We start from the raw sequence: 26,845 nt of genomic DNA on the forward strand, positions 1-26,845 counted from the left end.
TTGACAGCAGCGTCTGCATTTTGTTTAACTTTTGCTTGTCTCGGTGCTTTTGCGGGTGGTTGCGGTCAGCGGAACAGCGGCCCCCCGAAGATGGCTGCGTCCTAAGTCCCAGCACCTGTGAATATGTTAGGTTACAGGCAAAGGACAATTAAGGTTGCAGATGGAATTAAGATTGTTGATCAGCTGACTGAAGTAGGGAAACCAGCCCGGATTATCCAGGTGAGCTCAGTGTAATCACAGGTGTCCTAAAATGTGGAAGAAGGAGGCAGGAGAGAACCAGACCAGTGGCAGCACAGGGAGATTTGGCCCAGTGTTGCTTGCTTTGAAGGTGGATGTAAGGACTGGGAACCAAGAAATGCAGGCAGGAAGAGGATTCTCCTATAGAGGCTTCAGAAAAGAGTGCAGCCCTCCTGCCACCTCTGATTTTAGTCTATTGAGACTCATTTGGGACTTCTGATCTCCTGAAATGTAAGAGAAAAATTGTGTTTTTTTTTTTTAATTTTTTTAACATTTATTTATTTTTGAGACAGAGAGAGAGAGAGACAGACAGAGAAAGACAGAGCATGAGTCGGAGGGGCAGAGAGAGAGGGAGACACAGAATTGGAAGCAGGCTCCAGGCTCTGAGCCATCAGCCCAGAGCCCGACACGGGGCTCGAACTCACGGACCACAAGATCATGACCTGAGCTGAAGTCAGACGCTTAACTGACTGAGCCACCCAGGTGCCCCAAAATTGTGTTGTTTTAAGCTGCTTACTTTGTGGCAGTGTGTTACAGTAGCCATAGAAAACTAAAACAGTGGTCGGTATTTGTTTACCTAGTGAATGAGAGCTGTGCTTTAAGAAAGATCAATGGGACAGATTCACTTGTAACAGGGATTGGCAAGGAGGAGGTTCTGGGGGCCGAGTAGAAAACTGTTCTGGTAGAGAGGTGATGGGGTGAGACTGGAGGGGGAAGGGGTGGAGATGTGGGTGGGTGAAACTGCAGAACCTTTACAGGACTCAGACCCGAAGCCCTGGTGGCCCGGTATCCAGGGCAGGCGAGGAATGGAGCATACTTTGGGGGCTGGACTCTGGGGAAGGTTCTGGGGCTAGTAACAGAAATAGGGGAATCGGAAGAGAAGGTTATACAAGTATAATGAATTCAGTTTCTGGCTTACTGACTCTGAAGTTCAGGAGCACCACACGTGTAGGTGGAGAGAGATCAGAGGCAAACTGGCCCTTGATGTCTGGGATTGGGATGCAGGAATGGGCGTCATTGGTTGTGATTTTTATCTGTACTGTTTCTTGAAATTTCTCCAGTATAGAGACTTGGCAACCCTTTTTTAAAAACCCAGTTACATTGTATTCCTTAAAATCAAGGAGTTTTTCCTAGTATTCTACCAAATTATTTTTGCTGCCATTCGAATTCCTTATACCCTGAAATTTTTTAATAAATACAATTAAGGTAATACTAAGTAAATGACCAATACATTTAAATAAGCCAAATAAAAATAAGTATCAATTTGCTGTTGAACTATATGTACACTTAGTTTAGATGTGGTTACATCTGGAAAGTTATGGTTTCCAAATTTCTTGTTTCTTCATAAAGTGCTTGGTTGTAATGATTGAAAGTACAGCCTATTTCTGAGAAATGGGAGAGAAACCATCTCATGGCAACTATGTAGAATGTGTTGAGATTACAAAATTTTTTTCTGTGTATCACATTGCCTTCTGACCTGTCTGTTTTGCTGTTTTATCTGTTTCATCAGCGTCCTTCCACTTGGTGGCATTTGCACCATGTAATCGAAGCTTAAAAGAGAGAAGAAAGATGTTTCAATGAAGACTGTGCTGAATACAACTTAAGTTTTTTTAAGCCTATAAAGATAGGAGGTATGACTAATAATGACTTCCATAAGCCACACGTGAAATCACTTTGATTTCAATGAGATACTTCTACTTCATTCTCCAGAAAAGGAAGTAAGATTGAAACAAGAGATCTCATTCATTGACCAACTAAACTTTCTGTTCTTTCTGCCCTTTGATTCGATTAAGATTTATGCATGCTAAATCGTGGGTTGTCATTTACATTAATCAGTATCTCTGTAAGACAGAGCTCCCGAAACATCCGGAGAGTAGGCACCAAGTGCACCACAGTTTGCAGCCCTGTTGAGAAGGAGGTGAGGGAGGAGGAAATGTTGATCCTGTGCTGCGTGCTTTAACAGTTCAACTATACTCTCCACTGTAAACAAGGCCGTGTGGCTTTTCTCCCCCTTGAATTGAATTCTTGTTTCCCCTAATGAAACAGTCTGCTTGGCTTATAGGCCTTTCTCTGTAACATTTTCCAAACTAAGAAAGCACCTAGAGATAACATTTTGTAGAGAGAAACCTACAAATGACTGCTCTGTGGCTATGACCTGAAGGTGAATGCTCTGAGCTCTAGTTGAAAAGCATGATGGAGTCTTCATAACAGATGGGAGTATGTAATGTACTCCCAAGTAAGTGTTAAGCTTCACACAAGATTTGTTCTCTCATTGTCACTGCTCTTTTCAAATAAATATGCTTCAAACAGTGGAAGTCATGCTTGGAGAGGTGAAATGTCACTCTCAGATTCTTATTTTAGAGGAGAAGGGAGTGTCATGTAATTTTCCCCTTCTTTCAGTCATATTCATTCTCTGTCTCTCTGTGCTGACCTGCTTTTTCTTCCTTCGGCTGGGACTCTGCTTTGCTTCTGGTAATTATATTCCTGTACAATACCAGGGCCGTGCCTGCACCTGACACCCCATTTAGAGGAAGAAAGGAGGTGAGCCCACAGGCCAGCCAGTGATGCCGCCAGTAGATCGTGGCCATGCCACAGCCCGTGGGGGGGAAGCTTTCTGTCTGAGGAGGCGGCATTTTGAAGTTTTGAAAAGCCTCCTACTTGCTGGCTTGAACTGAATTGCTAAATGAGTCAAAGAAACCTGGGACCTGGTGAAAATTGGACAACTGAGGTGACAGCAGACAAAAGGAAAGTGTTTTTGTAAAAGGTGTTTTGCTGTGGCAAATCGAAGTCAGGAAAATGAATTTTTGACTTTCTAAGCTAGCATTTTCTCTTTTTATAAAAATGTATAAAGACATCAGCTTTTTATATAGTGGTTGATGAGTGAACATACTCTGTTTGCAGAACTGTCTGATGTGATTTAGCCACAGCAAATTTGGATCTCTCGCAATTTATGACTTACAATTTTAGTTTTTGGTAAGAGTTTCCACAAGGAGTATCCTCATTTGAAAGGGAAGTTAGTATCACGCTTTGACTAAAGGAACTTTCAGAGTTTTTATGTCCACATAGTAATGTGAAAATCAGCTCATCCTGTTTGTGTTGGGTGTCTCAGCGTACCATATTATGTATAATGTGATGAGCTGGTGGAGAACCAGTAAGAATTTAATTATCTCATGGAGTACTTTAAAATCTGTTTATTATAAGGTTTATTCATTATTGTTAGCCTCCTTTCACAATGACTACATTTAAAAAAAATTTTTTTTAATGTTTATTCATTGAGAGACAAAGCATGAGCAGAGGAGAGGCAGAGAGAGGGAGACACAGAACGGGCTCCAGGCTCTGAGTTGTCAGCACAGAGCCCGATGTGGGGCTCGAACCCACGAACCATGAGATCATGACCTGAGCTGAAGTCAGACACTCAACCGACTGTATAATGACTTCTTAAACTTTGTACTCCTAAGTTAAATTTAACCCCTACTAAAGTATAAAGACAAAATCTTTTTGAAGTGTATTTGGGATATTTGCCGCTAAATTTATAATATAAATTTATATAAATTTATAATATCTTTTTAGAAATAAAAACCTTATAGAGAAGGAAAGATTCTGTATGCAATTCTTAATACATTAGCTCTCAAACTTTTGGTCTTAGGACCTGCACTTTAATTTTTTTTTTTTTCAGCGTTTATTTATTTTTGAGAGAGAGACAGAGCATGAACAGGGGAGGGGCAGAGAGAGAGGAAGACACAGAATCTGAAACAGGCTGCAGGCTCTGAGTGGTCAGCACAGAGCCCGACGCGGGGCTCGAACTCACGGGCCGTGAGATCATGAACCGAGCCGAAGTCGGACACTCAACCGACCAAGCCACCCAGGCGCCCCAGGACCTACACTTTTAAAAAGTATTGAGAAGTCAGAGCTGTTGTTTATGTGGGTTATATTTTACTATTTATTCTATCCGAAATTATTCTTAGATTGTTTTTAAGTAACGATTTGAATAATACACCTAAAAATAATGAGCCCATTACATGAAAACCTAAAAAAACTATATTTTCATGAAAAATATATTTTCCAAAACAAGAAAATTAGTGCAAACAGGCATTGTTTTGACATTTTTGCCAACATATTACATATCTGGCTTAAGGAAAGAGAGCTGGGTTCTTTTATCTGCTTCTACATTCAGTGTTTTGAGCTATCATACATCATGCAGTCTCTGAGACACTTTACAATGATGAGAGAGATGAGATTAAGCAAGTAATCTCTTGGTAATGTAACACAAATAGTTTTGGTCCTGTGGAACCCAAAAAAAGGGCCCAAGGACCCTTAGTGGTATCTGTGCTATACTTTGAGAACCTCTGTTCTAATCAGATCCTATTTATTTTATTTTATTTTAAAATTTTTAGCGCACAAGTGGGAGAGAGAGGCTGGGGGGCCGGGAGAGAGAGAGAAAGAGAGAGAATCTTAAGCAGGCTCTATGCTCTGCGTGGAGCCCAACACAGGGCTCATCCCACGGCCCTGGGATCATGACCTGAGCCAAAATCAAGAGTCGAATGCTCAACTGAGCCACCCAGGCACCCCTATTTTATTTTTAAATAAGGACTACTTTTCTACTTTGCTATGAAAACATTTTTTTTTCCTTATTTCAGCACCGATTACCTCCTGTTTCTCTCTGCCTGAGTAAATTTCTTGATTTATGCCACAGGATCTCTAAATGTCATCTTCATATTTGAACATCATTAGGTAGACTCGTTTTGGTCATTTTATCAAATAAATGTGTGGGGTACCCTATTTAGGATAATATTTAAAAGTAAATCCATGTCCTCTAACAGTATTGGTCACTGTGTGGATGCTCATGAAACACTGTATTAGTCAGTTTTTTAAAATCCAAAGTAGAAAGGGGTAAATTCCAGGATTATAGTCTTGGGGCACCTGGGTGAGCATGCGACTTTGGCTCAGGTCTTGATCTCATGGTTTGTGAGCTCAATCTCCACGTCAGGCTCGCTGCTGTCAGCACGGAGCCTGGAGCCTGTTTCAGATCCTCTGTCCCCTCCCCCCCCGCCCCTCCCCTGCTTGCATTCTGTCTCTCAAAAATAAATAATGCTTAAAAAAGAAAAAGAGATTAAGGTCTCAATAGCATAAATAGAGCTTTGTAGATGTTCATTTTATTTTTTTATTTATCCTGTTTGCTATTTATGCATTATAGTATTTGGGCTTTCAGGTTGGCTGTCTTTTGGAATAGTTTTTAAAATAGGTGGTTTCTTTTTTTGTTCATGCCTATTTGATACTACTTTTTGTTGCTCTTGTTAACTGTTGATTTTGGACAGTGCTTTTGCTTTAATAAAAAATTGCTGCATCATGTCCCACTTCTCCATCTTGTTCTGTTTACCCATTTAACCTTAATAATTTCATGTATTAAAGGTTTCTCTAGCCTTTTTTGTGTAATGTCTGATCATGTAGAGCTCTAGTTTGGGGACTAGTAAACCCTACATGTGCCTCTCCTTTATTTTACTCTAGCGGATTCTTTCAAAATGTTTATCTTCTCCAGTTCTATGTTGTCTACATCGGGTGCATATTGAGCTGCACTATTTCTATATACCAAGATTTTCTAAGGGATATATTTTGCACTGACCAATGTAATAGTCACTAATAGCCACAGGTAGTTATTGAGCACTTGAAATATTGCTAGGGCAACTGAGGAACTGAGTTTTTCCCTTAATTAATTTACATTCAGCCGCATGGGGCTCCTGTCCCTCTTATTGGGCAGTGCAGCTCCAGGGATGTCTGGATGTTTCTTTTTAATGACTCATGCCTGGCTCATTCCTGACCTCAGTTTCTTACAGGCTCATCTATTCATTTTTACAACCCTTTTTGTGTATCTTACCAATTTTAGAGCAATTAAGTTTCACTATCTGTAGACTGCCTTATCACTGGAGAGGGAACTAGAGGGAGTATTGGAGCTGAAGAAATGGAGGCTGTTGATGTTGGCTGCTTTTTATGAGGTGTTGAGATGCTTCTAGATGAGATTTAAGGGGAAAACAAAGTTAAGGGAAGGATTTTTAGGCTGGGAAGGCTTGAACAGATCTGTCAGCAGAAAAAGGGAATTTAAAGGTAAAAGGAAATGAAAGTTGGGGCACCTGGGTGGCTCATTCGGTTAACCGTCCAACTGTTGATTTCGGCTCAAATCTTGATCTCGGTTCATGGGATCAAGCCCTGCATCACGCTCTTGTGCTGACAGCACAGAGCCCGCTTGGTATTCTGTCTCCCTGTCTCTCTGCCCCTCACCCACTCTCACTCTTTCTCTTTCAAAATAAATAAACATGAAAAAAAATGAGAGTTGAATAAATTCTTGAAACAGGCAGGAAAGGATCCAGATTGCAAGTAGGAGGAAGGAGAGCCACTCTTTATGAATTTGAAGGTAAAGAATGATTTTTTTTTTTAAGTATTTGAATGTTTTTGAAATTCACATAATATTAACCATTTTAAAGTGGACAATTCAGTGGTGTTTAGTTGAACCACAATGTTGTGCTCCGTCACTTTTTTTTCTAATTTTTTTTTTAATGTTTATTTTTGAAGGAGAGAGACAGAGTGGGAGCAGGGGAGGGACAGATAGAGAGGGAGACACAGAATGCAAGGCAGGCTGCAGGCTCTGAGCTGTCAGCACAGTGCCTGATGCAGGGCTCAAATTCATGATCTGCAAGATCATGACTTGAGCCAAAGTCAGAAGCTTAACTGACTGAGCCACCCAGGCGCTCCTATGCTCCATCACTTCTGATTTCAGAACATTGTTATCCACCCCCAAAGGAAACCCTGTGCCCGATAGTGGTCACTCTGTTCTCCCCGCTCTGCAGCCTCTGAGCAACTGCTTATCTTTTTATCTTTCTGGATTTGCCTGTTCTGCATATTTAAGTAGAAGCCTACAATATGTAACCTTTTGTGGGTGGCTCAATCAGTTAAGCATCCGACTCTTGGCTTGGGGCAAAATCTTAACGATTGTGACATCGAGCCCCATGTTGGGCACTGCACTTGGCATGGAGCCTGCTTGGGATTCTCTCCCTCCATCTCCCTCTGCCCCTTCTCTGCTTGTGTGCTCTCAGTCATGCATGCTCTCTCTCAAAACAAAACAAAACAAAAACAAAAAACCCTTAAAAAAATATGACTTTTTGTATCTGGCCTCTTTGATTTAGCATAATGTTTTTGAGGTTCATCCAGGTAGCAGCATGTAAAAAGTGACATGACTTAAAGAGAAGGAGTTTTGGGGTGCCTGGGTGGCTCAATCGGTTGAGCATCCGACTTCGGCTCAGGTCATGATCTTGCGGTTTGTGAGTTCCAGCCCCACGTTGGGCTTTGTGCTGACAGCTCAGAGCCTGGAGCCTGCTTCGGATTCTGTGTCTCCCTCTCTCTCTGTCCATCCCCTGTTTGTGCTCTGTCTCTCAAAAATAATCAAATAAATGTAAAAAAAAAAAATTTTTTTTTACAAGAAGTGTTTAACATTAAAAAAAAAAAAAAAAAGGAGTTTTAAGGAGGTCATCTTGGCATCCCTGAGTCTCAGCAAAACCATCAGTTCATCCAGTTGGAGTTGATTAAGGCTCCACAGAGATAGATGAGGATCAAGAGCATTTATGGAGTGGCTGACCATGAGGTCCAGTCTGAGCAGAGAAATGCATTCCCAGGGGCCAGAGCAGGGGAGGTGGGGAGCCGAGGTCTGAATCTCCTGATGCTAATAACCAGGAGCAAAATGACTGCCATGGGGGAAATGGGAAGGAGTGGATAGGAAGGAACTTGCTTTAAGAGGGAACGGAATGTCCTGTTTCAAAATAGGGTAAATTTAGGGTCACAAGTTAGAGAATAGATGTGGAAATAGGAGCCCATGTAAAGTGGGGGTTAATGTCGTGTGTTCGTCACTCAGGACCCCCCCAGAACTGCTCACTGTGGCGAGTAGGTGGGCAGACCCAAGTTTCTAAGGAGGCAAGTCAGGTGGAAGGCCTCCCGGGTGGTGACGCAGAGCCTGCTGCTGTCAGGTCTGCTCACTCAGCTGGAAGCAGGGTGGTAGGAAGCGGACCTAGAGTTTCTTTGTGCTTCTTCTGATGAAGTCGAGTCAGCCGTTCTGGTTGGTGCTGAGATTAGTGATGGAGGCCAGTGGTGTTGACAGCAAGTCTACATTCCTGACTGTCTACAGAAGAAAGTTTTAAGGACTTACTGGCTTTACAGGACCTTCCCCCATTTTGTCCTGAGTCTGTTTTCCAGCCTCACGACCCAGCACACCACCCATTCCGCAGATAGACCGTGGGTACCCCCTGTGTCTCAAGCACTGAGCTTTTGGGATCTGGTGTACCAGACCAGGCACGGCCCTCAAGCCTTAGATACTAATTAAATATTCATTTGCATTTGGGGTGGAGAGTAAACTGAAGGACCTAACCTAGCCTGGGGCTTTGAGGGAGGAGTCAGGGAAGATTTCTCTGGGGTAACTGATCTTTAATAGGAGGGTTGCAGACTAAATAAAGGGAAGTAAGAAGTGGTGCAGGCAGACAACGGCATTTCCATGCGCAGGATCTGCCAGAGTAAAGGCTGCAGTGGAGAAGAGAGAAGGAAGCAGGTGTGGTTGGGGTGCAGAGTGAAGGAGGGGAGGGCAGAAGCTGAGCTGGAAGCCGGGGTGAGCCAGTGCATGAAGAGGGCACTCATAAGCCAAGTGAGCGATTGTATGTTACATCCAAGATCAAGGGACATAGTTGCATCCAAGATGGGGCAGGAGTGGCCTGATCAACTTTGCTGGTTTAAAAAGAATACTGTGGTGCATTGTGGAGATGGATGGGCAGGGATGGGACTGGGTGCCTGGAATCCCGCTGGGGTCCATGTGAAAGACAATGGTGCCCTGGTCTGGAATTGTTGCACAGATGGGAAGCGGATGTGATAAGGATAGCAGGAGATGGTACCAGCAGGTGAGGAGATGACTCAAGTGCTCTGCTACCCTGCCCCTTCTTCCTACTGTATCTTTTCATGTCTCCATACCCCTTTTGGTGCTGTGCCTTCAGCTTGAAGTACGCATCAACACTTGGCCTCCTGGACCTTCCACCTTGTAAAACCCTTCATAACCTGGTCACATACCACCTGTGTGTAGGCTTCCCCTGTGTCCTGTTCAGAAGCAGCCTACTTCACAAATATTTAGGGGGCTGTCACATGTTTCAAAGTGCTTTAACTCGTTGCTGACTTGATCTTCTAGTGAAGGCGGAGTGTTGTCACCTGCATGTCAATTATTCAAGCTGCTTGATCAAGTTGAGGTAAAATCTGAAACATTCCTCAGGCCCGCCCAGTATTGTAGTTCTTCCCACAGTATGGCAGCCTGTTTATCCCTCCGCCCCTTGGTATTTAGAATATCCTTCCCTCATTCCTTGTCCTGCCCACACCTACTAATCCTGTGTCAGGTCAAGCCATTGCTCTGGGCTCTCTTCATGTCCCAACACCAGATCTCTCTCTCTCTTCTTACCACAGCCCTCACCTCTTTGGCTCTCCTCTTACTGGTTGCTTTTGTGGTGTTGACTTTCCATGTATATGTAATCCCAGTTACGGTAGATAATTACAGACTCTTTCAAAGTTTTCTCCATCCAAAAGAGTACCTGTAAATAGTTGGCATGTGCAACTATTTACACATGGCTTCTAGTCCTAGTAAATTCCCACAAGTGATAGATAAGATATGGGCACTTCAAAAAATCAGCATTTGGATATAAATATCATACATTTGGCTTGTGACACGGTAGGAAATGGGTAGCCTAGAATTTGTGTTTCAGATGATTAATGCCCAAATGATTCTACTTGCTGTTTCTTTCCATAAATTATTTTGTGCTGGGATAGAACATCTAAACATGTGAGAAGTTGGTCAGTAGTAAATTGAGTGGGAAACAAATGGAATTTTGGAAGAGAAGTTGGAAACTGACCTTCCTGAAAGAACTTAACTATGGGATAGGATTTTCACATTAGAAAGTAGACCTGGAGGGTGGGGCAAAATGGGGAGACTTTAACACAGTGTTCTCCTGCCTTTATTCAGGCTGTGTGGAATAGGGTTATCCGTGTCTGACAAAATCCTTGTCTTCAGGTGGATCTGTGCTCCCAGCCGTTGAAGAGAGGTAGGATGTTACTTATGCAACATCCCCATGGGCCTGTTCTTTCATATGTCAAACCTACGCAAATACTTTTATTTTCTTTGTAGATAAATTTTGATTATTATTATTAAGAGGGAGAGTGAGCATGAACAGGGGTGGAGCAGAGAGACAGACAGAGAGAATCCCAAGCAGGCTCTAGGCTCCTACCTGTCAGCACAGAGCCCAACAGGGGACTCAAACTCACGAATTGTGAGATTAGGACCTGAGTGGAAGTCAGACACTCACCCAACTGAGCCACCTATGTTTCTCCCCCACTCATGCTCTGCCTCTCTCTCTCTCTCTCAAAAATAAACAAACATTCAAAAAAAAAATTAAAGAGCTCAAGTTGTAGAAGCAGGCGGCCAGGGTTTGAATCCCATAAACCAGGCACAGGCTCAGTGGTAGTGTGCAGTAACTTCTAGTGTGTAAGCCTCCATTTTCTTTTCTGTAAAGTGAGGAAATAACCCTTTACAGGGTTACTGAGGAAATTAAATAGTGTATGTGAAATGTGTGATATGATGCTTAGCAGTACTAAGTGTTCAGTGTTAGTTACAATTATGATTATCATTGTTGTGTTTTCTATTTTTAATGATGTTACCATCCCCAAGCCAGGGACTCTCTAAAGGAAGAATATTATGGTTTCATAATGAAATCCTCTTAACTCATTAGTGAGGCATTACAATCTAGAATGATGGGAGATTTGTTTGATGCTGGAACAAATTAGGCCAGAGTTAATGCCATTTCATCCTATTAGACCTTGGATAGTTTATCCTAGGGCCTGCCTGACATTTTGCTGATCAAGTTTTCCTTTCATTGTGACTTAATTCTTGGATAGTGTGCCTCTTGTCGTCATGAGGATTTTTGTGACCCAAGTAGCAGGTGGTTCATTTCTAAATTGAAGCCGTTGGGTCTTATGCCACTTATTTATTCTGGATGTGGTGACTGAGCTAAAAAGTGTGGGCAAGAGAGAGGACTCTTTGGGGTTTTTCATTTGCGTCCTGTGAAATGTGTATGAAATTCTCTGTGAGCAAGTCAAAATATTTTTCTAATTGCCTAATCAGTTCCTCCCTCATGGATTGAGAAAAATCAGGCTGTTTCATGATACTTTATTGACAACACTAGTAATGACATAAACTGAATTTGGCTGTTTCTGCTACCGATTAGCAAAAAATGACCTATCTTCTGCAAAATGTTATGTACACAGTTAAAAAACCCAACTGGTAGTCTTCTTACTTTGAGTTATTAAATACATGAAACATTTGGGTGGGTTTTTTTGCTTCTTTTTAACATTTGCTTATTTTAAAGCTACTTTAATGACCCTCTCTTACTAGAATCAAATTTACTGTTGTTTTATAGGGCTCCTTTGTGGTTGGGTTATAGATAAAATTTTTAAAAAGAATAGTCCATGTGCCTAGACAAAATAGAAACTCAACAAATGCTTTATGCTTTTTTTTTAATTTTTTTTTGAAATTTACATCCAAATTAGTTAGCATATAGTGCAACAATGATTTCAGGAGTAGATTCCTTAGTGCCCCTTACCCCATTTAGCCCATCCCCCTTCCCACAACCCCTCCAGTAACCCTCAGTTTGTTCTCCATATTTATGTCTCTTCTGTTTTGTCTCCCTCCATGTTTATATTTTTGTTTACCTTCCCTTATGTTCATCTGTTTTGTCTCTTAAAGTCCTCATGTGAGTGAAGTCATATGATTTTTGTCTTTCTCTAATTTCACTTAGCATAATACCCTCTGGTTCCATCCATGTAGTTACAAATGGCAAGATTTCATTCTTTTTGATTGCCGAGTAATACTCCAGTGTGTGTGTGTGTGTGTGTGTGTGTGTGTGTGTACCACATCTTCTTTATCCATTCATCCATCGATGGACATTTGGGCTCTTTCCATACTTTGGCTATTGTTGTTAGTGCTGCTATAAACATGGGGGTGCATGTGTCCCTTCGAAACAGCACACCTGTATCCCTTGGATAAATACCTAGTAGTGCAATTGCTGGGTCGTAAGGTACTTCTATTTTTAGTTTTTTGAGGAACCTCCATACTGTTTTCCAGAGTGGCTACACCAGCTTGCATTCCCATAACTATGCTTTTTAAAATCCATGCTTGTTGTAGCTAAAGTTTAGCATGCAGAAATGTTCATTGCAGTGTTATTTTGTAAGAGTAAAACTTAGGGGTGCCTGGGTGGCTCAGTGGGTTAAACATCTGACTCTTGACTTCAGCTCAGATTGTGATCTCATGGTTTGCAAGTTTAAGCCCTGAGTCCCACGTTGGGCTCTAGGTTTACAGCATAGAGCCTGCTTGGGATACTCTTGTCTCTCTCTCTCTCTCCCCCTCCCCTGGTCGGGGGAGCACAGGCACATTCTCTCTTTGTTTCTCGCTCTCTCTTGCTCTCTCACAAAAATGAACAAACTTAAAAAAAAAAAAAGTGGGGACCACCTGGGTGGTTCAGTTCATTAAGCAGCCAAATTTTGACTTTAGTTCAGGTCATGATCTCATGGATGATGAGTTTGAGCCCCATGTCGGGCTCTGGGCTCGCAATGCAGAGCCTGCTTGGGATTCTCTCTCTCTGCCCCTCTCCCCACTTGTGTGCACTCTCTCTCTCTCAAAATAAATAAACGTTAGAAAACAAGAATAGTAAAAATTGAAAACAGATTAAATGACTAATAATAGAGGAATAATTAAAGCATTTATAGAAGTCTTGTTCCAGAACTCAAATTAGGTTCCTGAGGAAAATGATTGCTACAGTGTTGAAATGCAAGATTATAAGTATGGGCTTTTTTATTTTCTACTTATTTAAAAAAAATTTTTTTTAATGTTTATTTTGAGAGAGAGTGTGCTAGCAGGGGAGGGGCAGAGAGAGAGAGAGAGAGAGAAAGAATCCTAAGGAGGCTCCCTGGCAGCACAGAGCCTGACACAGGGCTGGAACCCACTAACTGTGAGATCATGACCTGAGCCGAAATCAAGAGGCAGATGCTTAACCAACTGAACCACCCAGACACCCCAGAATGGGCTCTCTTAAAGTACAGAAAAAAGTAGAAGAAATAGATCTGTATTTTAAATATTTATATGTACATTATAGAATATTAGCATAGCTCCTTGCTAAATGTTTTACATGAATCATCTCATCTGAAAGTATGATTTTTATTGATAGTTGAAGGGAATATCCCAGATGAGGAGACTGAGGCTTTCAGAAGTTAACTTGTCCACCATCACTCTAATAAATGGTAGAAGGGAAATATGGATTCTGCTACATTCTTCGTTGCTTTTACTTTTTTTTTTTTAATTTTTTAATGTTTATTTTTGAGAGAGAGGGAGAGACAGTGTGTGAGCAGGGAAAGGCAGAAAGTGAGGGAGACACAGAATCTGAAGCAGGCTCCAGGCTCTGAGCTGTCAGCACAGAGCCTGATGCGGGGCTTGAACTCACGGACTGCGAGATCATGACCTGAGCTGAAGTCAGATGCTTAACTAACTGAGCCACCCAGGTGCCCCTGTTTTTACTTTAAAATGATACAAAACAAACAAACAAAAAAAAACCCTTTGCTTTTCCAAATTTCCTGCAGTAAATATCTCTTTTTTATTTTTATTGTAACATTGGAGGGGCAGTAGGTGTGGTAGTTAAGAGAGCAGGCCCTGGCGTTGGCCTGGATAAGTGGCTCAGCTGCTCTCTGCCTCAGTGTACTTATCTGTGCAAAGGGGATGTGTGAAAGAGTGATAGGAGAATTAAGTGAAATCATCCTTGGAAATTTATAGCAGAAAAACTACTGACTCATTGTAGGGACTGAGTATTAGTTGCTATTACAATCATTATGATCCTCAAAGAAATGGATTTGAAAATAAGAAAAAAATCACTTGAAATGGTGGGCTGGTTAGGTTCTCAGTGGTTATTAGCTTCGCATGGAGAGATGTTAATGTGATAGGAGAGTGGCTTGAGAAGCCACCTTGTAGCAGTGATTAGCAGACCATTTAGTAAAGGGAAATAGCAGCTTGCTAAAGAATTCAGCCTTGAAGTGTGTTGTAATTCATGTAGTAACATAGCGGGCTTAATGTCGTTTTTTTGGACAAGGGTGCGTGAATCCCTAAATAAAGGTATGGCGTAGGTCCCAGCATAAGCTTGAACTTCTTGTACTTAATGTCATGAACTCAGTGCACAGCTCATCTTCTAAATGTCTTCCCTGGAAGAGAACATGTCAGTGTAGTGAATTTTCAGTAATTTGCACCCCAATAATTCAACAGGCACATCTGAAACTGTATCATCGATCTGTGATTAACTAGACTAATAGTAGAGCAGTACATTTCTAGATGGCCAGAACTTTCCCTGCTCCTTTCTTCCAGCCTGCTTGCCCCAGTGCTCCCTGACTCCTTTGAGTAGCAGCACCCCATCCAGGGTGCAGAGTGGGAAGCCAGAGCTTGGACTCCTTCTTCTCCCTCACCTGGCCCGCCCCTGTACATCTCTTCCCTCTGGCACCTGCATTCCCTCCCTGACATGGCCTTAGAGAGTCTTCTGTCCATGGCAGTAGTCTTCTAAGTGATGTGACCTTCATCTCCCCTTCTTTACAGCCTCCTGCACACCCCCACTCCTGCTCTCCCTCCCCAGCTTAAAATACTAGAGCCCTTACCTGCTCTCCAGCATTTTTCACCCCTCTCCCCTCTATCCCATCCTCCACTGGCAAGCCTTAACCCAAGCATTACTCTGAAGCCTCACCTGACCCACTTGTCCCTACGTAAAATTGTTCTTTTTTTACTCTCCCATTTCCCCCTGTACGTCCTTTGTCAAGGCACCTCTGTCACTTTATTACAGTTATTTATCACTTCTCTCTCCCTTGCTAGACTCTGACCTCTCTGGAGGCAGAGTTATTGTCTTGTGGATTTCTCTGTCGTGATGCATTCAGTGTATGTTTGATGGATGTTTGCTGCTGATAATAAAAGAGCTGCGATGAATTGAGGGACTGTGCATTGTGCCAGGTGTTTTATATAATCTCATTTAATTCTCCCAACAACCCCATGAGGTATAAGCATTATTTTGCACATGTTTATAGATCAGGAAACTGAGGTCTATACAAGGTAGCAGCTTTCCAAGCCTTTTATGTTACAGTGTTGTATCAGAGCACAGGATTATAATTCAGTTTATAAATATTACAGATTATATTTTCTTACGGAAATATTGAGACTCTGTAGTCCTGCAGGTGCCATTTCACTATCAGTTAGGTGATATAGGGCCGATCTGGAGATCTATCAACCGCTTACAGCTAGGGTTCTTAATTTGGTGACAGGGGGTCCCCTAGGATTTAGAAGACTCTAAATGGTAGTTTTATCATTTGGAGAGAGAGAGGAGGTCTCTTTTGCTTTAGTCAAATTTTTACAATTGGTGTGGGATCCCCAAAAGGTTAATAACTACTGATACAGCATTATTTCTATAGAAAATAGAATTTTCCAAAGACCAGAAGATTAGTTTACAAGTTAACATCTGGAACATAGCCTTTTCTTTCACCAAGATTATGTGTTTTGATAACTTAGATGAATGAAAATGACTCACCTCAGATATCAGGTGTTTTGTTGTTGTTGTTTTTTTAAGTATTTGTTTTTGGGGAACCTGGGTGGCTCAGTCAGTTAAGTGTCCCGACTCTTGATTTCAGCTCAGGTCATGATCTCGTGGTGGAATCGAGCCCTGTTTCAGGCTCTGTGCTGGGTGTGGCATTTGCTTAATATTCTCTCTCTCCCTCCTCTCCCTTTGCCTCTCCCCTGCTCTCACTGTCTCTCTCTCAAAAAAAAAAAAAAAAAAAAGAAAGCCCTAATGAGAATTACTGTTTTACAGTGTCTAAAGAAAACTAAGCTACCTAGGTGCCTTGTTAGATCTTAAATGGCAAGTTGCCTCTCCGGTGTGGACTGAATGTGTGTATCCCTCCCCACCAAATTCATACGTGGAAGTTTTAACACCACCCCCCAGCCTGTCACCCCATCCCTACCCCCAGTGATTTGGTATTTGGAGGTGAGGCCTTTGGGAGGTAATTAGGGTTAGGGGAGGTCATGAGGATGCCCATGATAGGATTAGTACCCTTCTAAGAAGAGACCAGAGTGCTGTGTCCCCCACTTTGTGAGGAGACTGTTGGAAGGTGCCTGGCTGTCTGCAAGCCAGGAGGGGAGCACTCAACAGGAACTTTATCTGCTGGCACCTTATTTTGGATGTCTCAGCCTCCAGAACTGTGAGAAATAAATGGCCGTTATTGAAACCACCCGTCTGTGGGATTTTATTATAGCAGCCTGAGCTAGAACCCTCTCCCTTCCCTTCTCCTAGATGGTGCCCTGTATTGTTCTTGTCTGTGAAAAAAAATCACTGGAAAAAACCATAGTACATTTGTAAACATGTCACTGCTTCTGTAGTCACATTAATTTTCTTCAAGTAACTGTTTTCCTTTGATTCTTCATAGAAAATGTGATAGCTTTTCCAGATCAAAGCAGGATATTAAGTATCATTTTATATGCATCGCCCCCTCCCACCACCACCACTAACTAAATGTTCTTGCCTTTCAGAGATGGGGGGGCTGTTGAGCTGTTTTGCTGATTTGTGCTAAATTTGTGTTTTGAAGTGAACTGACAAACATGGATTCCAAAGCTAGATTTCTGAGCTTATGGGAAAGGACCATGTTCTCTTGTCTCTACCACCTACCGTAATCCCGTAAACATATCTAGTGTTCAGTAAAGGCATGTTGTTAAACAATGATTATGCCATTCTGCAACCTAAATTCTTTGCCTAAAATTTTCACCTGATCGACATCTCCCAGAAAGAATTTTTGATAAGTTCTGTGCATAAATAGGTGTTTGTTTTTTCCTCCTTAACTATGTTCTTAATTTTCATTTGGGGACTTGTTAGTGTCTCTCTCTTGGTGTTCTGGCTGTAGGTGAGCACCTAATTGACTCCATGTTAATTTGATCGCTGGCTTCCCTTTTTTTTTCATTTTGTTACAGCAAAAAATGGCTTTTATGACAGCTCAGAGTTGAATATTGGTACTTGGGGAGAATTGAAATGAAAGGGAAGTCTTGTTATTAGCCAGTCAGAATATTCAGTTACATTAATATGACTTGCTAAAATGCTTGCATTTCCACTAAAATGTAATCACCTTAGGGCCCAATTCTCAGCACTTCATCTTTAATGGTTGTCAAGGGGGGGTTTAAACACAGTGGTGCACCTGTTGAAAGTAACACTTGGTGAAAAGAAGCAAAGCATTGCTAGGAAGAGATGGAGATTTGTCAGAGAATTTCCAGAGAGCTACAGAAGAGGCCATCTCAGCCTTTTCTGGAAAGCTGTCCTCCGGAGAGCCTCTGTGGATCACACGTGTGACCACTGCGTGCAGCTCATCCCACCGAACCGTGAAAGCATGTCACAAAAGGACTCCTTCATGTTATAAAAGTGCTTCTTTACCACTTTCCTTCTCAGTGCATTGACACAAAAATGACCCAAAAGGTAGACGAAAGCACAGTTTTGATCTTTCATAGTGCAGTAAACCTTTTATTAATATCTTTCATTATCATAAAACATCTAGAATCTGACAGCTCACAGCGATTGCTATCTAAAGTTTTCTGCATTCCGTTTATGAGGATGGAAAGTTACAAGGAAACGAGAGGTTGCAGGAATTTATTTAAACTATAGAGGCATAGTGTATTTACAGGTTTATCCCAGTTCTCCATGCCTGCTCATCTGCAGTCCAATAAAACGGGATTCGGCATTCATCATTCAGACTCTGAAACACTCAGATCACAAAATGCCTCAGAATTGTGAGAGGTTAAATTTTATTTAGGAAGATTTTATTAGTTTTTGGTTGTTGTTTAAGCTCTACACCCACTGTGGGGCTTGAACTCATGACCCTGAGATCAAGGGTCACATGCTCTACTCACTGAGCCAGTTGAGTACCCCTAGGTAGATTTTATTTGATATATTTAGTCATTTTCTTATGCTATGAATACTGGCCCATGTAAGCTGTATGATCCCTCGAAGTGAATCAGAACATGAGGCTGATCCAAAAAGTATTCCCGGGGCACCTGGGTGGCTCAGTCAGTTGAATGTCCTGATTTGGGCCCAGGTCATGATCTTGGGGTTCGTGAGTTTGAGCCCCGCATTGGCCTCCCTGCTGTCAGCCTGTCAGCACAGAACCTACTTCGGATCCTCTCTCCACCACCCCCCACCCCTCCCCCATTTGCACTCTCTCAAAAAATAAGTAAAATATTTTTTTAAAAAAGTATTCCCCATTGCCTGGGTAGTCTGGATATAAATAAGCATTTACTGAGAAGTTCTGTTAGACTGTGAAAATAAAACTTAAGGTAAAATACCAGTATTTAGGTCAAGGGTTAATCTTTCATAAATGGAATCATATTTCACACAGTTCTTTCCCAGCACAAACCTTCCTTTACTATTACAGATGTCAGAAGGTCAGAGCCGTGTGTCATTGGATTGGGGAGGGGTTGTAGGGAATGGTGTTTTGAGTTTGTTTTTTTTTAATCACAAAGCTTAGTCTTATTTATTGGTTTGTTTTCCTCACTTTTGTGGATCTTTTTTTAATTAAACTTTTTATTTTGAGATTATTCTAGATCCCCAAGCAGTTGTAAGAAATAATGAAAGATCCCAAGTACCCTTTTCCCAGTTTCCCTGCGGAACTGTAGTCTCGTGTCACAAGCAGGATACTGACATTGTCACAGTCAATATACAGACTTCTAGCCACATCTGCTTGTCTCCTGCCTTTGCACCATCTCTAACCCCAGGCAGCCGCTCGTCTCTTCTTCACCTCTGTAAGTTTGTCATTTCAAAATTATCATGTACATGGCTTGGCATTTTTCACTCAGCATAATTCTCTGGAACTTCATCTAGGTTGTTAATGTGTATCAGTAGAGGGGCGCCTGGGTGGCGCAGTCGGTTAAGCGTCCGACTTCAGCCAGGTCACGATCTCGCGGTCCGTGAGTTCGAGCCCCGCGTCGGGCTCTGGGCTGATGGCTCAGAGCCTGGAGCCTGTTTCCGATTCTGTGTCTCCCTCTCTCTCTGCCCCTCCCCCGTTCATGCTCTGTCTCTCTCTGTCCCAAAAATAAATAAACGTTGAAAAAAAAAATTTTTTTTAATGTGTATCAGTAGAGTTAATGTGTATCAGTAGAGTGCTCTTTTTTTTTACTGCTGAGTAATGTTCATGGTATGATTTTTCCAGTTTGGGACTATTAGGAATAAAGCTGTGACCAGGTATAGGTTTTTGTGTGAACATAGGTTTTCATTTCTCTATGCCTGGTAATCTAGAAATGGGCTTGAGATATAGAAAGTTTGTGGTTTTTATTTTCATAGGGGACATTTCAAAAATATATTTTGCAGGTCATGAGCTGACAAAATTATAGTTTTAAAATATACTTAAAACAAAATCAACTGCAGGGTGATCTGCAAAGAGCCCAAGATGTGAATATAGTAATCAACTCTTCTCAGTGTGCATGGGACTTTCCAGGGTCTTTTTTCCCCACTTACTTTGTATCTCAGGAAACCCTGGAATTCCAATAACCAGGACAGTAGGCCACCCCTAGTTATAAAACCTACAGAGAGGCAACTGGGTGGCCCCATCAGTTGGAAATCCGACTTCGGCTCAGGTCATGATCTCACGGTTTGTGAGTTCGAGCCCATCGTCAGGCTTTGTGCTGACAGCTTGGAGCCTGGAGCCTGCTTCGTATTCTGTGTCTCCCTCTCTCTCTGTCCCTCCCCTGCTCACGTTCTCTCTCTCCCTCCCTCAGTCTCCCCCCCCCCCCCGCTCTCAAAAATAAGTAAACGTTTAAAAAAAATTTTTTTTAAACCTGCAGATAAGTAAATGACTGTTGTTTGACCAAGTTACCTAAACTCTGAACTTTGTTTCCTCATCTAAAAAATAAGGATAATTCCTTACTGAGTCTTTGAAAAGCTGGGTATGCAGTTAATCAAAAAAAGTTAGCTTCCTTGTCTGTTAAGCCTCAGGCTAGTAACAAAAGTATTATGTTGTTTTCATAACCCAATTCTATACTTTAGATAACAAACCTTTTCATTTTCTTAGCAGTGCCAACTCAATCAGGATGAGGGGAGCATTTATTCTTAAGGGCTGTCCTGACAGTTGGTGCCTTGATTATGTGTCAATAAGCAACAGGAAAGCTAGCAAGGGAGAAAGGAGAGTAGATGTGGAAGAACCTCCCCTCCCAACCCCACTGACCTGTTAGTTTCTAAGCGTTGCTTGCATCTGTTGCTGAGTAACAAATTATTGTGAAGTTTAACAGCTGAAGCCAGCAATGCTTTGTCTCCCTCAGTCTGTGGGGTTCAGGAATCCCACAGAGGCTTAGCCTAGTGGTTTTGGCTCAGGGTGTTTCAAGCAGCTAAAGGTGTGCTGCCCCCGTCTGAAGCCCCCTGGGGCCAGAGGTCTGCTGCCAGACTCACTCAGGTGGTCATCAGCAGAGGGCCTCAGTTCTTGCTATGCTGGCCTCCCCCATAGGACTGCTCACAGCATGTAGCTGGCTGTTTCCAGGGCTAGTGATCTGAAAAAGAGACAGAGAAACACAGGGACTGACAATTATGGAAGTCATGGTGATTTTAAAAGCCTAATCCAAGAAGGGTCATGCCATCCCTTTTGCTGTTTTCTGTTGGTCGTGCACAGAACCCTTGTTCACTGTGGGAGTGGATTGTTTGGGGGTGGACATCTTAAAGGCCACCCTTTCACAGATACCACATTCACTATAAGGAACCTTGACCATCTAAATTTGTTTTTTTTTTTAACATTCATTTATTGTTGAGAGACAGAGAGAGACAGAGTACGAGCAGGGGAGGGGCAGAGAAAGACACAAAATCCAAAGCAGGCTCCAGGCTCTGAGCTGTCAGCACAGAGCATGACGTGGGGCTTGAACCCACAAACTGTAAGATCATGGCCTGAGCCGAAGTCGGATACTTTACCAACTCAGGCACCCAGGAACCTTGACCATCTAATCCAGATAATGAAACCAGTAAGAAATGGCTCCGTTTCGGGGCACCTGGGTGGCTCAGTTGGTTAATTGTCTGACTTCAGCTCAGGTCATGATCTTGCAGTTTGTGAGTTCAAGCCCCACATCAGGCTCTGTGCTGACAGCTCAGAGCCTGGAGCCTGCTTTGGATTCTGTGTCTCCCTCTCTCTCTCTCTCTGCCCCTCCACCATTCATGCTCTGTCTCTCTCTCTCTCAAAAATAAACAAACACTTAAAAAAAAAAGGAAAGAAATGGCTCAGTTTAGGACTGATGGTAACAGGGTCCAAGCCAGAGCCTACATACCAGCCAATGTCTACATTCTAACGGTTGCCCACTTCGTCTCCTTCCAAGGAAGACACACAATTGGCTGTGGCCAAGTAAGTATGTACCATGATTTCTGGCGGTGGCACCCATTCGGTGGCATCCCACATTGCCTAGTCCAATCCAGTTAAACAGGTAGTTACTCAATTCCTTCTGTGTGCCAAGAACACCTGCTGGGGATTGTAGGGAGTGAGAGAGAAGTTTGCTGCCCTCATGGAGCTTTGCATACTTGGCCACCACTGATGCCTGGCTCAGGAGGTGGTGATAGGCATTAGGGTTCTCTCTTACTGACAGACATTCCAGAATGGGGAAAGAGAATTTAGAGTGATTTAATGCATGCTGGTTATATGTGATGTGTACTGTGTAACACAGTGTTTGAAAGATAAGAGAACTGATTTCTAACTTAATGGAGTTTTATTTCAGCTTGAGAGATGAGTTGAAATGATTTTTTGTTGTTGTATTTTTCTGATGGGTGGAGTTAGAGCAAACCAGGAATTGTAACAAAATTTGTTAGAATGAAAAATAGTTTGTCCTTGAGACCACAGTCCTTGTCTAGACTCTGTCGGTGTATTGCAATATATGGATACTGTCTGGGTGACAGAAGTTGAAGAACTACAGGGGATTTACTAGCGTTCGCAAGCCCAATTGATATATATATATATATATATATATATATATATATATATATATATATATATATAGCATTGGTTCCCAAAGAAGGCTGTTCATCTTAATTACCTCAGTAACTTTTCAAAAAGACAAATTTCTCAGTCTCTAGACTATTTCTAAGAGTGGGTGCCAGAAATTTCTACGGGTGGGACCACAGCGTTGTATTTTTTAAAGCTCCTAGGTGAGGGGCGCCTGGGTGGCGCAGTCGGTTAAGCGTCCGACTTCAGCCAGGTCACGATCTCGCGGTCTGTGAGTTCGAGCCCCGCGTCAGGCTCTGCGCTGATGGCTCAGAGCCTGGAGCCTGTTTCCGATTCTGTGTCTCCTTCTCTCTCTGCCCCTCCCCCGTTCATGCTCTGTCTCTCTCTGTCCCAAAAATAAATAAACGTTGAAAAAAAAAAAAAATTTTTAAAGCTCCTAGGTGATTCTCAGATGCACACGAATTTGAGAACTCTGGTAAGAAACTCTAAAAGGCAAGAGGCATTCATTCACTCATTCATTCATGGTTTCAACCAGTAATCAGCCATCTGTCGGGCATCCATCCAGGAGGCTCTTTGGAGATAACAAATGGGAACATCAGAAGGTTGCCCTTGAAGAGCTTAACGCTTAATTAGGATTGTGAACAAATGAACAGATAATTACAGTGTAACTGATAATCACATCATTTAAAATATAAGCCTATAATTTTATCACTGATTGAGATATAGTGGAAGTGGTGATGGGCACATGAAAAGGAGGCAAGGAGGATTTTGCTGCTCCCTTTTCCATCATCTTCCCATCTAGGGAAGATGTGTGGGGCCTCTGTTACTAAGCATCATAGGTGAGGTTTTTTAACTTGATGTTGTTTAAAAGAAAGTTAATCGGGGTGCCTGGGTGGCTCAGTCAGTTAAGTGTCCCACTCACGAGTTCGAGCCCCACTTTTGGCTCTGCGCTGACAGCACAGAGCCTACTTGGGATTCTCTCTCTGACACTCCCCTGCACTTGTTCTTGTGAATGTGTGTTCTCTCTCTCTCTCTCTCTCTCTCTCAAAAATAAATAAAATTTTGAAAAAAACAAAAGTTAATTATCTCATGGATATGAACTCAGACAAGCTTTATACATATTGTCACCATCCTTTTAATAAGCATATGAAAATGCTTCTGTGAAAGTTTACATGGGCTGTGTTAAGAGCAATAGATCATAGCGTAGGAAAACTGGCTTCACATCTTGTCTCCACCCAAGCCCTGTGACCTTTGTCAACTCAGCTACCTCCCCAGTTGTAATAAATGAATAAATTCATAGGGCATCTTCCATATGCTAGTTGCTGGGAATACAAAAAAGGCGTCTCAGATACAGACGGCCTTTCACTCTGTACTAAAGATGGTATGAACTCCGATCTTCTCTTCCACTCACAGAGGAGTCTATGACAACATCCCCTTTACATTCCGGAGAGATTTACCTAGAGTCTCTTAAAAATCTCCATATTCATAAGTGTCATTATGGCATGTGATCCATCCAAAATATAGAATATCAGAGCTGTGAGCTGTGGATATGAGCATGTTTTGTTGCCCATGACCTTTGTGGGGAACTCCGATTATGACTTAGCAAAACTTTCATAAATATTGAGTGTGAAGTTGGCCAATGCCAAAGGCTTTTGTAATGATGATAATAACACATATATATGCAACATGTATTGTGTGCCATGCACTCACTATTCCAAGTATTTGGCATGTATTGATTTATTTAATCGTGTGAGGAATGTACTGTAATTATATTTATTTTACAAAGGCATGCGTGAAAGGGTGAGTCCCTTGCCCAAGCTCACATGGCTAGTAAATGGTGGAGCAGGGATTTGAACCCAGGTTGTGTGACTCCAGAGCATGTGCTCCTAACCACTGCTTCCCCAAAGTGATTGACTCACGCCATCTAGTACTATACGTTTCAAGAAGATAGGGTCACGTCTGTATTGGTCACTGTTGCTTCAGTGTGCTGTGTGGCACATGGTAGGCATTTGTTAACTCAGATGACTGGTAGAGTGAAGAGCAGTCCTGTGAGAATTTTTGGGAGTGCAGAAATAAAACCAGTCACAGGGTTGACCCAGTCCCTGCACTTGATCTTTTTTGCCTTGGTCTCTCACTTGCAGCCTTATGGGGATTAATTATTTATTGTCAGCAAGACCGTGAGAGCAGAATTCTGAGCCATCTGCAGCCATCTGGCCTTCATCCACCTGCAAGGAGTATTCTCTGTGTACATTAGCCTGGTCTTTTTCCCAATGACCGTGTGCTTCACCCAAGTAGAAGTCATCACCAGTTCTTAATTTTGGTGTTAAGTGAGAATGAAGTTGTCATCTTTAAGGTAATAGAATTCTACAAGAGTAATTTTTTTTTTCAGTGAACCCCTCTCCAAACACTTGTTGGGTAAATGGGTTGGTTTGTGGGGCCCTTTCCTCCCCCTCCTGAGAACTGGGGGGGAAGACCTTTGAACTTGGTGGCACAGTCTTTTCTTTAGCTATGGATAAGAATTCCCCTAGAGAAAAGTTGGAAGGTTATGTTACTCTCCCTCTTCCCACTGCTGAAAAATGTATCTACATCTGAATTCTCAGATTGAGTATATTTTTGTATTGCCTTCCAAAATTAGAAAAACACATCTCTCTCTCTCTCTGAAGAAATTCCTTCTGCTGTTTAAGGGTGTGTGTGTTAATCATTGTGGTATTTTGTTATTGTTTGTTTCACACCTTATGAGGAGAACATCTCTGTCAGAGCTCCACATCCCTAGCATGGAAGAGCTCTTCTCTGGGGAACACCTTCTACAACTAGGACTTAGCCCGTGTTTTAGGAAGCTGTTATTGTGGGTTAGTGTGTGCCACTGCTTGATGCTGTCTTCCCTCTGTTTTATTTTGTAATAGAAGGTTTATCTCCTCATTTAGGTATCCCCAATAGATAATCATTGCACACACATAGAACAAACTGGCGTACTTGCCCTTTGAGGGATGTGGGCTTTACCTGAGGAAGTGCAGAGTATGTTCCATAATACCTGGAAACATAAGTATCCAAGTTGAAGTTTGCTGTTAGAGTGACTCCGCTCCTTTGGAAGACTGTCCTTCTCCCACAGTGGCGAAAATAGTACCTCTTAAGTAACTGGTGACAACCAAGGATGGGGAGATGGGCACTTCTCTTTTAACCTGTCTGATCCTTAGTACCCATGTACTAAGGAAACCTGATTATTGGCAATATTTAAAATCCACCCCTCCCCAAATTGAACATACCAGAATGAAGCTGTTCAGCTTTCTTTAGCCATGTGGCTAACCTGAAGCAGTCCTTTGTAGTGCATATTAGCGCCCGAATTTGGCAGTTATTTATCTGAAGCTCCAAATAGGACTGTGTTTTCTGTACATGTATGATAAGACACATGCTTGTGTCAGAGTGTTAACAAGAGTTTCATATTTTATATTTTAATGTTAACATTTCTGAGCAAGGTATGGCTCATGTTCCTCCTCTCATTCTGGACCTGATTTTCTCCAACCTAGAGAAACCTTTTTACGTTCCGGAAACAGTGTTGTGACTACCAAATTAAAGCACTATTTGATTTTTCGTGTTATTGGCAGCCAACCTGAAGAATGTTCCCATGCCTGCTTAATGCAAGTTGACTGTTAAAGAGATGAATGGGTAGGAGAAGAAAAAACGGAGGAAAATTTCATCCTGAACCCTTACAGCTCATCAGCTCCAATGACTCATTTTTAGATGAACTGTGACAATTTAAAAAATAAATACAGGATATGATGGAAGTTATGCTAAACAGTAGTTAAACGTCTGCAGTAAACACATTTTTAAGCCAAAAACAATGTGACTCGAATGATACCACAGGAAAAGGAGTTTTCACAGCAAGCTGCCTGCTACCATTGCCTTAGCAGCAAGAAAAGCCAAGACTTGACTCTGAAGATCTTTCCTGCTGTGAGTTTAGGAAATTAACTTTCTTTACTATCATCATTTTTTTAAAAATCTTGTCTTTTAAAACCAATTTGCCCTAAGATCTTAGTACTTTACAGTTGCTGATCAGCCTTCCCGCTTCCTCCTGCTCCAGAGGTAAACAGCCAACATGATTCATGTTTGCATTCTCTTTTTTTTTTTTTTTTTTAAACGTTGATTTATTTTTTAGAGACAGAGCACGAGCAGGGGAGAGGCAGAGAGAGGGAGACACAGAATCTGAAGCAGGCTCCAGGCTCCAAGCTGTTAGCACAGAGCCCAGTGCAGGGCTCGAACTCACAAGCTGTGAGACCATGACCTGAGCCGAAGTCAGCTGCCTAACCAACCAAGCCACCCAGGCGCCCCAGCGTTTGCATTCTTATCAAAACCAAAAGCTCATCTTGAGAACTGTGATGGAAGCAACTTTCTACACTGTCTCTCATTTACCCCAGCACCCTTTTGTTGTCACACACACCTCCATTCTGTCACATTTTGTTGCCCCTCTTGGGACCCAAATAGAAAGAGAGAGGGGCACACTGATTTGCTTAAAAGCTTATTTTGATGTCTTTTTTTT

The 26,845-nt window shown here is 42.2% G+C and overlaps 1 protein-coding gene across 3 annotated transcripts in view; it reads left to right on the forward strand.

The window, feature by feature from the left end:
• The window catches only part of ELOVL5 (ELOVL fatty acid elongase 5), a 76,034-nt gene that overhangs the window by 14,670 nt on the left and 34,519 nt on the right, over positions 1-26,845 (forward strand). Inside the window, exon 1 of one of the 3 annotated variants that reach the window (XM_047103329.1) lies at positions 19,022-19,147. The exons of the other annotated variants lie outside the window; for them this stretch is intronic. The gene's annotated coding sequence lies outside the window, so the exon portion shown is untranslated. Of the gene's footprint in view, positions 1-19,021; positions 19,148-26,845 lie in introns of those variants that run through there. 3 annotated transcript variants of the gene reach the window in all.

The sequence above is a fragment of the Lynx rufus genome, unplaced genomic scaffold, assembly GCF_022079265.1.
Source record: "Lynx rufus isolate CCGP_SWC_20201006 ecotype Redwood Valley unplaced genomic scaffold, mLynRuf1.p SCAF_6, whole genome shotgun sequence".
Taxonomy (NCBI): domain Eukaryota; kingdom Metazoa; phylum Chordata; class Mammalia; order Carnivora; family Felidae; genus Lynx; species Lynx rufus.